At 41.8% G+C, this 12,234-nt stretch overlaps 1 non-coding gene and 1 pseudogene across 1 annotated transcript; both read right to left on the bottom strand.

The window, feature by feature from the left end:
- Nucleotides 1-2,652: 2,652 nt before the first annotated feature.
- The window catches only part of LOC102471989 (ATPase ASNA1 pseudogene), a 14,209-nt pseudogene continuing 4,627 nt past the window's right edge, over nucleotides 2,653-12,234 (bottom strand).
- LOC114005967 (U5 spliceosomal RNA) lies at nucleotides 5,288-5,404 on the bottom strand. Its single transcript, XR_003547750.1, has one exon. It is a non-coding gene; the product is annotated as a U5 spliceosomal RNA (small nuclear RNA).

Below are 12,234 nucleotides of genomic sequence, written 5' to 3'. Positions count from 1 at the left end.
CCTCTGTACCAATCATTCTTCAAGTTTTGACTTCTCTCCACAATTCTCCTGCTATTTTTTCTCCCCTGAGTCATCAGGTAGCTGCTTTTGTATATTGTTTAGAGTTTTTATTTGTATAAAGCTTTAGCTCCTGCAAGCAATGAATGGAAGGAATAAGCACATCGTAACAAATGGTCTTAATAATCTTTATACCACTACTGGTAATAATTTTGCTCTAAAATGCTAGACTTCTTGGGATTAATAATATGCAAAAGATAATAACATGGTGGATTTACCCAAGTCCATCAATCTTCATGAATTCTGAGAAGTTTTACTAGATTATAGTAAGTGGATGAGTTCTTGTGATAAAACAAAACTGACTGGGCCAGCCAGTAGTGCGGTGGTTAAGGAGCTGCATCTCACATAGCCAACTGCATGGTTCAAGTCCCAGATCAAGAGGCTTGAAAAACATTCTAGGCACATGTGTGTCCATGTCCAAAATCCTGAAAGGAGGGAGAAATGAAGGAGAAGGGATGGTAGTATGACCATCCTCCTACGAGGGAGCTTTCTCACATTCCCTCTCTCTTTCTCTCTCTGTCTGTCTCTCCCATGTAAGCACACCATCCAGCAAGTTAAAAACAAGCAAACGAAAACAAAGATCCAAACTGGCCTAAGTAAAGAGGTTTACAGGCAAAAGGAAATTTAAGTGGATTCAAGTAACTTTTTCTGTTACATTTCATATAAGAAGTTGCATGGTCAATGAGGCCAGGGCTCTTTTTTAAAAGTGACAAGAAGAAGAAAAGAAGAAAATAACTTTTTCAAGTCTGAGGGTGAGGTTAGTATGGCAGAAAGATTAATGTTCACCACCAAGATATCCACCTCTTAATCCCCAGAACCTGTGGATATGTAACTTTACATGGCCAAAGGGGCTTTGCAGAAGATAAGGATCTTGAAAAGAAGAGATTATCCTGTGTTACCTTGTTCCAATTTAAGTACAAAGGTTTGGAGATAGGAATGTCAGAATCAGAGAAGGAAATGTGATGTTGGAAATAGGGGTCAGAGAAATAGAAACAGAGAGAGAGAGAGAGAGAGACAGAGAGAGAGACAGAGAGAGAGAGAGAGAGAGAATGCTACAGCTGCTGTCTTTAAAGAGGCAGGTAGCCTCTAGAATCAGGAAAAAGCAAGAAGACATATTCTCCTCCAGAACCTCCAGAAGGACCAGACCCTGACAACAACTTGCTTTTAGTCAGAAAGACTAATTTTGGATTTCTGGCCTCTAGAATGATAAAGTAATAGACTGTATTATTAATATTTGAAGCCATGACATTTGTGGCAATTTATAATAAAAGCAGTAGAAAGCTAAGACACTTATAGCTCATGCACAAATGGATCCATGGGCTTAAATTACATCATCAAATCTGAGACTTGATCTCCCTGTGTCTCTTCATTTCTCTATCTTTAACCCTCCTCGCTCCTTCCCAACCACTTACGCCATTTCACTCTTGCTTCTACTTTTCTACTTATCTCTATTTAATCTCAAGTCTATGCAGACTCAGGCTTTCCCCACTTGGTGGGGAACACTGCTGCAAGCAACAATTTTACCTGTCTCTAGTTCTGTGTCTATAAAGTCAGATAGGAGTTTACACTCTAGAGCTACTTCGAACAATTTCAGAGGACTCTGATTGACTTGGGTTAGTTCAACTGCCCATTCAGTGAACCAGTCATCTCAATAAGCAGGAAAAGGCACACCTGTATGTCAGAACTGCTTAAGTGGGGGGTGATTTCTCACTTTCTGTCTCTCTGTCTCTCTCTTTCTGGCGAGCACACGCACCCTACAGCAAAAATAACCTCTCAAAAAAAGAAAAAAAAAAGGGGGGGGAAGGAATTTTTTTTAAAAAGAGACCAGCAGTTAGTATAATGACTATGTCGCTGAACTCCCATGTAGTCATTGAGATGACTAATTTATCATACCATTTCCAAGACCAAAATCCATATCCTTTTCTGTTAGCATGCCTGCACTCTCTATTTTACTTTGCCAGCTGCATCAGTTAATACTAGATTTTGCTTTGAGTAATAGTAAACTCAAAATAATGATGGCTTAAATAAAGTGGTGGTGGTGGGATATTTCTCTCCTACATAAATGAAATCTGGAGATAGATGGTCAGGGCTGGCGAATACTCCATAGAGCCAGGACCACAGACATTTACATTTTCTTTTGTTATGTACATGTAATTGTCATAAATCTTTATGGCATTTGATATGGTTTTTCAAAGCATACATGCAGTGTGTGATAATCAAATCAGAGATATTAGTATACATTAGGTTGTCGGAAAAGTCATGATGTATTTTTCTATGCAAAAATGCATCATGACTTTTCTGACAACCCAATACATCATTTTCAACAAAGAACCGTACATTCTTATGTCTGTTAGATATTTTGCTGAGCCCCTGCCATCCATCCTCCACAATACTTTGTGTGAATGTGTGTGCTTTAAGATCATTTTATTGAGAAGTAAGATGGGTAGAGGTGGGGGCAACCTCAGTACCCCCAACCCCAGCAAGGGGAACAGAATCTCCTCCCCACCTCCCATCCCCCAAGATCCCCCCCTGCCCCGTACTATAGGGGTAATTTGTGCAAACTCTGCCCCAGAGAGTGGGGAGGTGGGGGTGGATTTATAATGGCAGCAGACCAGGCCTGGCAGCAGCGCTATTGGGTACTGGGGTCTTATAGGGCATCAGGAGAAGGGCAGAGAAGGTGTTGACCTAGTCTGCCTCCCTTGTGGGGTAACAGCAGCAGCTTTGTGATGTGCAAGTCTTCAAATCATTCTCCATCTGGTCCACGTACTTAGCCTGGATCTCGTGGCAGCCCTCACACATCTTGCAGGGCTTCTCCGGGTTGGGGAAGACCAGGTGGTTGATGATGTTGTTGTGCATGATGATCTTGCACTCGGCCAGTTCCTGGATGAGCCACTCCATCTCATTCAGGAACAGGAACTCGGCAATACAGACGCAGTTGATATTGTCTGCTCAGGATCCTTGAACTGTTCGCTGTCGCAGCAGATGACAGGCAGAGTCTCCTCCAGCTTGGAAGCCAGCTGGTCCTGATCATGTCTCCCAGCCCCAGCATGTTACACATCTGTGAGATGAAGGGGCTGATCTGATTCTTGATCTGTGTGAGCCCATCCAGGTCCTGCTCCACAATGGTGGGGAAGTTGAGCAGCCTCAGCATGTGGCCACTGGGTGCTGTGTCTAATATCACCACCAAGAAGTTCATGTCCTTCACCAGCCTCATGACCTTGGCATAGCTCATGGATGGCCTCGCTGATGCCCGGGAAGGCACTCATGGACCTCCTGCATCATCATCTTGCCCACACTCAGGACACTCTCTTCCTCGAAGAACTTGTCTGGCAGCTCTGCCATGCCCAGGCTGGGGTGGATCTCCTAGCTAAGAGGTCATCATAACCTTTGACCTTGCTAGGCACCTTTAAGAATGTCTGATCAAATGTGTCTGAGATGTTGTGGGCTGGGCCTGTGGACATGATCAGAGCACTCTCATGCCCCTTGGATAGCCGGACTGCCAGGTTGCCGCTGCAGGCCTTCTTACCCATGCCACCCTGGCCCACAGGAAGATCCACTTGAGGTTGCTCTGCTCCATGATGTTGCTAAGTGTGGCTTCAGTGGCTCCACTTCAGGGGCATCCTTGAACTTGACTGCTTTAACCCCCACCCAGCCAGTCCCCCACCCCCCACTTTGGAAGCGGATAGATATTTTCTATCTTGCTTCTCATCTTTAGCAAGTGGCTCCCACGTCATGGTCCCAGACAGTTCCTGAAGCTCTAGCCGTCATGTCTGTATTCAAAAAGGCAGGAAAAAAAAAGGAATAAAAAAAGCACATCTCCTTCCTAAATATTTTTTGGAAGTTGAATATCACCCATTAATCAGAGTATAGCCATGTAGTACATCTAGCGGTAAGAGAGACTGGAAAATGTAGTTTGTTGGTGATAGTGTGCCCACAATCAGATTCTATCACTGAGGAGGGAAAGGAAAATATATATTGGGAACAACCAGTAGTGTCAGCCATTTCACTTATGTTCCTTAGGATCTCGACTCATGATTGTCTCTACAGTTTATCAAGTTCATCAGCTACTTCTAGTCACACATGAAAAACTCCTAGAGTCTATGATCAATCACTTCTGATGCCGTCACCATGAATGCATTTTGCTGAATTCGTGAGGCCTAAATTTGGTTATCTCACATTCTTCTCCCCCACCTATGCTCAGTTTCTAGCTCACTGTATTTTGTGGTTAATAACTGATAGGAAGTGAAAAGCTACAAAAATGGACTCAAACAGTTATTTCCAGGATTTAGTTGTCCTTGTATCTCTGCTCACTCCTTTTGTCTTCTACATTATTATTTTAAATCTCTGGTTTTACCCCTTCCTCACCTTACCACCCTTCTCTTCTTCCAACCCCTCCAGCAGGTCCAGACCCTCTCCCAACGGTGCTCCCAAAGGCTGAGATGGCTGCAAACCTTTCATTCATATTCCACTATCCAGGGAGAAAGAAGGCTAACAGCTGTGGACAATGTTTGTGATTTTTTTTTTCCCAGAAGGCCCAGCAAATACTTTCTTACATCTTGTTGACTCCAGTTGGACAATAGCTTCAATAAACTACTGTGACTAGAGAGATTTTGCCTGTTTAATAATTATTCTCCCAGGACCAGCAGTTAGCGTAATGGCTATGTCGCTGGACTCGCATGTAGTCGACCGTGGTTCAAGTCCCAGACCCGGTGGCTTAAACTCATGCCAGCTTTAATACTTTCCTAGAATGGCCATGTGAGCCCTATTGACCCCCATCTTGCAGAACCACAGTGGCTTTTTCTCTTTTGCCACCATTCTCCTTGACTTCTCTGGAGCATATGACATCACTGAATTTTCTAAAAAAAAATATTATCCACTACAATTCACACCAAAAACAAACAAAAAACCCCCCACAATCAAAAACAAACAAACAAAAAACCACCAAACTAGGAGAGAATGATATAATTCTTTAAAAAATATATTTATTACTTATTTATTTTTTTTTTTAATTTGCTAAGAGAAGGAGTAAGAGAGCAAGCCACCAGGTCAAAGACTCAAACCATTGTTGGCTGTATACGAGTCTAGCACTTTAACCACCACCCTACCTGCTGGCTCCAGGAATGATGTGATTCTGCCAGCTTTCTAACTTTGTGATTTTGAGAGGTCACAATCTGAGACTCAGCTTTCTTTTCTTTTTTCTTTTTAGAGAGAACGATTTTTTTTTTTCTTTAGCCCTGGCAATGCCAAGGCCTCAAAAAATTGAGTAAAGACTCAGAATTGTTCCTCTCCATGGAAATCTTTAGAAAAAAGTGAAATATTTATGTGATCTGAAGAGAAACCAGAGTATATGTAGAGAGATTTTTACTATAGGGTGCATGCACTCACCAGAGACATACACAGAGAGACAGAGAGACAGAAAGCAAGAAATCACCACCACCCTCCACAACCCCAGGAGGAATGGCCATGCTGCAATTCCTTCTCTTTCATTCTCCCTTTGACATTTTAGGCATGCATGCCCACATACTTGGCATGAGTTTCAAGCTTCTGGGCCTGGGATTTGAACCACGATCGGCCATGTGGGAGTCCAGTAATGTTACCATTATGCCATCTGCTGGCCCTGAGACTCAGTTTCTTTATCTGCAATATGAGGGTATGATAGTTAAAATAACTTTTAACTGACGATTCTTAATATTTTTCTATATCTCTTATAGAAGCAATCTTCTGTTTCTATTTATGTCTGTCTTTAGACACTGCAATTGGGTGATTAGCTTTAATACTTTCCTAGAATGGCCATGTGAGCCCTATTGACCCCCATCTTGCAGAACCACAGTGGCTTTTTCTCTTTTGCCACCATTCTCCTTGACTTCTCTGGAGCATATGACATCACTGAATACCCTCATACTTGCAGGCACAGTCTTCACTTGAGTTTTAGGATAGAGCATTCTGAATCAAGCACAGATAGACAAACATCCTGGACTCAGCAACCAAGCTCATCATAATATCTCACACACACTCCTCAACACAACACAGCATCCACTCTCAGAACAGGAGATGCTCACCCAAAAGCAGCAAGATTGGGAGTGCCCCAGATCCAAAGAGCAGAAATGAATTTTCGTTTAACATTTCTTTATTTTTTTGAAAAAGAGGTTTTTGCCTTAGGGCATGTGTGCTCGCTAGAGAGAGAAAGAGAAACAGAGACAATGAGTGGGAAAGTGAAAAATCACCCCTTGACCGGGGGAGTGGTGTGTGGGGAGTGGTGGTCACACCACAATCCCTTCTCCTCTATTTTCCTCCCAGGATCTTGGGCATGCCTGCTCACATACCCGGCATGATTTTCAAGCCAATGGTACATTGCTATGTTTGCGAGCACCACATGCTGGACAGCAGCAATTTAGTTCAAGGTGAGATTTGCTATGCAGTCTGGTCCCTTTTATGACCTTTCTTTAGTGTGAGATGAAGACGATGTCTTTGCATGCTTTCTGTAGTTCTTCGGATTATGGCGTGTGATGGGTGATGTGTGATGGCTGATGAAAAGAAAACATAATCATCTCAACAAAAGCCAGCAACATTTCACAGGTGTAGGGCAAAATCTACTCACAGAAAACATTTCTCCAAAGAGGATATGGACTGCAGAGATTTTGCATAGAGAAAAAAAGTCATTATTTCCCTTGTTTAGTTATTTTCTCCATTAGCTTTCAGGCTGGTGACCTGAGAAGCTGGGTCAAATGCAGTTCAACCTTTTAGAACCTGGAGCAAATACTTGGCTGCCCTAAGTTACACATCTTTAGCCCATCCAAGTCCAACACAACAGTGGTGGACAAGTACAGGAACAGTACCAACATTCAATTTTAAACGTGCTTAGTGACATCTCTCTGCCTTTCTTCTTCAGGGTTCTTTTTAAAGCTACAAAGAGCCATTCGGCCCAAGCAGGTTTAGCTGGAAAGTTCAGGGAAGGTATTTGGGAGAGGTAGGGAAGTTAACATTCTAGTTGCAACCTTTGTCCAATGGTCGGAGGTCAGAGAATAAATAGTCTGCCTCCAGCTCTGTAGTGACAGTTCTGGGACATATTTTTGATGGTCCTTCTGAGGGTTCCAAGTAAAGACAAACTCTAATCACCCACAGAATACCTTCAGTGAGGCATTCTGCTGGCTCTTCTCCCTTCTATGTTTCACTTTCTCCACCCCTTTATTTCGTCTTCCTGGTATCGTCTCTTAAATAAACAACCACACCCAAATCCTTCTGTTAGAGTCAGATACTGGGAAAACCCAAACTAAGAATCACAGTGCCAGTATCTACGCTGTTTCACATGGCTCCAATTTTCTTTTGTGTATACAACAAAACCTTCTACTTGAGTGATAATTTTTTTTTTCAAATTAAAGAAGTAATCCATATCAGAGTTGTATTAAATTCTCAGCATCTTCCAGTACCCAAAGACGGATGGTCGCTGTGCGATGCCATCGTGCTCTACCCCCAACTTTCTACTATTTCTATCAATGTTTCGGAGATCTGAGATCTATATTGAGCCAAGACTCAAGTTCAAAGAACCATGTTCAACCCTCCAGCAGTTATTTCTGAAAAGAGCAAGCATCTCTGAAAACATGATTTAAAAATGGTAACTCTGTCTGAGGTGAGGACAGAGAGGGAAGTCTACTTTCCTATTTCACATCTTGCTCCAAAAGTCTATGCCTTCTCTCTGTGCAACTTCCCACCAACTTCTACTTAACTGAAGCATAAGCTTTCAATCTTTGGTTGAATCAGACACTATCCTAACCTTAGGAGAAACATATTAATAAAGCAAAGTTCCAGAAGGCAAGGAGCTCTCTATCAGCGAAAATAAACACAACCCACTTCCTCAGACTGAAAAGTCCAGAGAGCACACAGAGAAGGAGCATTTAACTTGGATGGAGGTCTAGATGGTGAGGTCTGAGAGAGTTTTCTGGAGAAAATTATGCTAGAGTTAAATAAAAAAAGATGAACAGTTGCTATCCAGTTGACTAAAGGCAGAAAGGGAGCCCGAGGTAGGAGGGACAACCTGCACAAGTGTGTTCAGTGGTGAGAAAGCAAGATACATGTGGGGAATGACAGCGTAGTGTGATTAGAGCAGAATTGATGAGAAGAAAAGTCATACAAGTGGCCTGTAATGGGATCAATGTTATGATAACAACTTTCAATTTTGTCCTGAAATGGTTTGAACTTTGTCAGTAAGTTACTGAAGTCATTTACTTAGGAAGTGAAACAGATACATGCTTTGGGAAGACAAATTTTACAGTCCTCTGAGGATAAAATAAGGGACCAGCAGATGGTGTAATGGTTACGTCTCTGGATTCCACATAGTTGACCATGAATTGAGTTCTGGACCTGGAGGCTTGAAACTCACACCAGGCGAGTGTGCATGCGTGTCCCAAATCCTGAGAGGAGAATGGAGGAGAAGGGATTTCAGTGTGGCCACTCTCCTGGGGGGATGAGTTCTCACTTTCTGTCTCTCCAGCAAGCAAACATGCCCTGTAGCAAAAAATCTCTCAAAAGAATAAACGAAAGAGAGAGAATGAATTAAACACAGTAAAGAATGGAGGTAGAGAGACCAGTTAAAAGACTATGACAGAATTCAGGCAAGCAACTAAAGATTTCAATTCATATATGACATATTTAATTGACACTGAAAATAATTCTTTGTGTGGAACACCTGTTTATAGCCCATGGGATATAGTTTGGGAATTGTTGAATTAGGAAGCTACTTAGGAGGTAAAAACAATGATTCAAAGAGACTGGTTGAATGTGGGGGGTGAAGAAGAGAGAAAAAAAATCACAATGGCTTTGTCAACAAGGTGGTTATATGAAACCACTTGAGACAGAAAAGAGAATGGTATTTTGGGATATATTAGTTATCTATTAAGGTGTAATAAATTAACACAAACTAAGCAGCTTAAAACAATGCATTTATTATCTCACAGTTTCTGTGGGTGAAGGATCTAGGTGTAAACTACTTAAATCCTCTACTTGGAGTCTCACAAGGTTGGAATCAATGTGTTGTTTAAGTTGCATTCTTATGTCATGTTTGAAGAATTTATGTTCTGTGGTTGTAGGACTGTGGGCTTCAGTTTCTTCTTCTTTTTTTTAAGTTTATTTATTTATTTCTCCCATGAATGAGCGAAACAGAGAGACATGGACAAAGTACCCCCACAGGGTCTCAATGCCACAATACACTCCCAGCCTTCAGCCAATCCAGATCCTGCTCAAGCATGTTACTGGCAAACTCAGGTCTCTGGACTTGAACTGGAAGCCTTCCCACGTGGGATAACTGCACATGGCCTCACCTTCTTTCTTATGATCAGCTGGAGGCTTCCTTCAGCTCCTTGAGGCTACATGCAGTTTCTAGAGGCTGCCAAATGGGCTCCCAAAACATGGCTACTTACACAACTAAGCCAGTAAAGAGGGTCTCTAAAGTGAGTCTGCTGGCAAGACAGGATCTTATATAACACAGTGTAACCATAGGAGTGACATCCTATTGCCTTTGCCATATTCTGTTGGCTAAGTCACAGACCCTTCCCAAACCCAGAAGGAGGACGTGACAAAATGGTATGAACGCCATGAGGTAAGGCTCAAGGGGTCATTCTGTCCATCACAAGGGGAAAAGATGGATTCAATTAGACATGTAGAGTTTCGTGTAACACCCAGAGAAAGATATCCAGTGGGACATGTGGGTCTAGAAGTAGAAGAGATATTTAGGGTGAAGCTGTAAGTTCAGAATTCTGATGTAGATTTGGAAATAGTTGCTGAAATGCTGGAAGTAGAAAAGATTGCCCAGGAAGAGTGTGCAAAGTGAGAGAATGCAGACATCTGTGGAGATGTAGACAAATTAATATCCTTCCTCTAAACTTAAGGACAGCCATGCTGTTCCTTAGCTTTCTCATTTTCAGGATGGAATAAGACCCACTTCTATTTTTACCACACCCATTTCCTTTTACAATTTTTTCTTTTGTTTATTTCCCTCCAGACTTTCACTTGTTTCTGTACATTACATTTAACTGAAGGAATTAAGTTAGAGGCAGCACATTAATAAAAGTTCTTATTAATTCCTGATAAAGCAGAACTATCAGTAGAGTATTTGGTTATTTTTGCTTTACTCTCATTAATATCTTTTAAAACCTCTGAACAATTTATTGCATCCTAAATGGCATTTCACTTACCTTGGACACTAATGAAGGAAGCCAGAAATAACTGAAATCTTTGCAAAGTAATAAAAACCTCAGAATGTATGTAATAGTAATTTAGAAGAGTAAGAAGTGACTATGTAGTACTGACATGTTTAACAAATTAATTTGGGCATTTCAGTCAAAGGGTAATAAACAAGGGGCAAACAATTTTACTAATACATTTAATAGGCTGTGACAATATACCTGGCTTAATATTTCAGACTTGGGAGTTAGAATTTACAAGAAAATTGTAAATTGTAGAAGTCATGGAATTACATAAGATAGTAATGGTAGCTCTTTTAGTGTTATAGTGAATGAATTTTTAAAAAATTGAAAAAGAATAGTAGGGTGTTGACTAAGGAGTGTGGGGTTCCTTTTTGGGTAAGAAAAATGTTCTAAGATTGATTGTGGTGATAGAGGCATAACTGAATATATTAAGTGCCATCAAATTCCACATTTTGAATGGGTGAGTTGCATGCATGGTATTTGAATCATATCTCTTTAAGACTGTTTGAGTTTTTCTTTCTTTCTTTTCTTTTCTTTTCTTTTTTTTTGGCGGGGGGGAGATTGTTGCTATAGGGTGTGTGCTCTTGCTGGAGACACACAGAGAGAGAAAGTGAGGAATCACCCCCCCAGAGGGAATGACCACGCCACAATCCCTTCTCCATTCTCCTTCTAGGACTTTGGACATGCACGCATAAGTGCCCAGTGTGGATTTCAAGCCACCAGGTCCAGAACTTGAACCTTGGTCAGCCATGTGTGAGTCCAGCACCTTAACCATTATGCCATCTGCTGGCCCCTTGGCTTTTAATTTTTAAAAGACAAGGCAATGATATTTTGCTAGCAGTGTTTATTTTAGCACTGGCCAGAGACAGAGAGACAGAGAGAGAAGGAAAGGGAGAAAACACTCCTATAATGGGACATGATCACATCTCAATCCCTTCTCCTCCATTTTTTCTTTGTCCTTCCCTCCTTCCTTCCTCCATCTCTCCCTGCCTTCCTTCCTTCCTTTCTTTTTTTAAGAGGTTTTTGCTTAGGGTTCATGCGCTTGTCGAAGAGACAGAGAGACAGAGAGAGAAGGAAAGGGAGAAAACACTCCTATAATGGGACATGATCACATCTCAATCCCTTCTCCTCCATTTTTTCTTTGTCCTTCCCTCCTTCCTTCCTCCATCTCTCCCTGCCTTCCTTCCTTCCTTTCTTTTTTTAAGAGGTTTTTGCTTAGGGTTCATGCGCTTGTCGAAGAGACAGAGAGACAGAGACAGTGAAAGGGAAAGTGAGAAATTACTCCCCAGGGAGGATGGTCATGCTACAATCCCTTCTCCTCCATTCTCCTCCCGGGATCTTGGGCACCCATGCACACGCGCCCAGTGTGATTTTCAAGCCACTGGGTCCTGAACTAGAACCATGGTTTGTCATGTTGGAGTCCAGTGATGTAACCGCTCTGTCATCTGCTGGCCCCTCTCCTCCATTTTTTTCATCCTGTTTGGATTTGGGGCATATACACACACTTGCCCAGGGTGTTTTTCAAGCTTCTGGGGTTAGAGTTTGGCGTAAGGAAATAAAAAAACAAGGCCTGAACATTTAAGGTCCTAGAATGGTTGTACCCACTCACACACAAAATTGGTGATTTTGCACATACGACAACAAAGAGAAGCTCTTATTGTTCCCATGAGATGGCTCAGATTTTATTTCCAGTTGCTTGGGACACTCTTTGATATAATTGGTGTGCTGATACCTTAAATTTTTTAGATGTCCTCTGAAGTCACATAATTTGGTTCTTTGTTTTATTCTCCCTGGTTCACAGCCATGTTGTCTCTGGGGATGGACCCCACTACCATCTATAGGAGTAGATCCTGACTGGCATAAAGCAAACCCATCAACCCACGCCAGCTTCCATCCCCATGGTAATTGGTTCAGAAATACAAACTGAATATAATCAGAATAAAAATTGACCTAAGAAGATCTTGCAGGGGCTTTAGGG

The sequence above is a fragment of the Tupaia chinensis genome, unplaced genomic scaffold, assembly GCF_000334495.1.
Source record: "Tupaia chinensis unplaced genomic scaffold, TupChi_1.0 Scaffold145082_1, whole genome shotgun sequence".
Lineage (NCBI taxonomy): Eukaryota > Metazoa > Chordata > Mammalia > Scandentia > Tupaiidae > Tupaia > Tupaia belangeri.
Note: the sequence above shows the minus strand (reverse complement) of the source record. Positions and strands in the feature narration are given on the sequence as shown.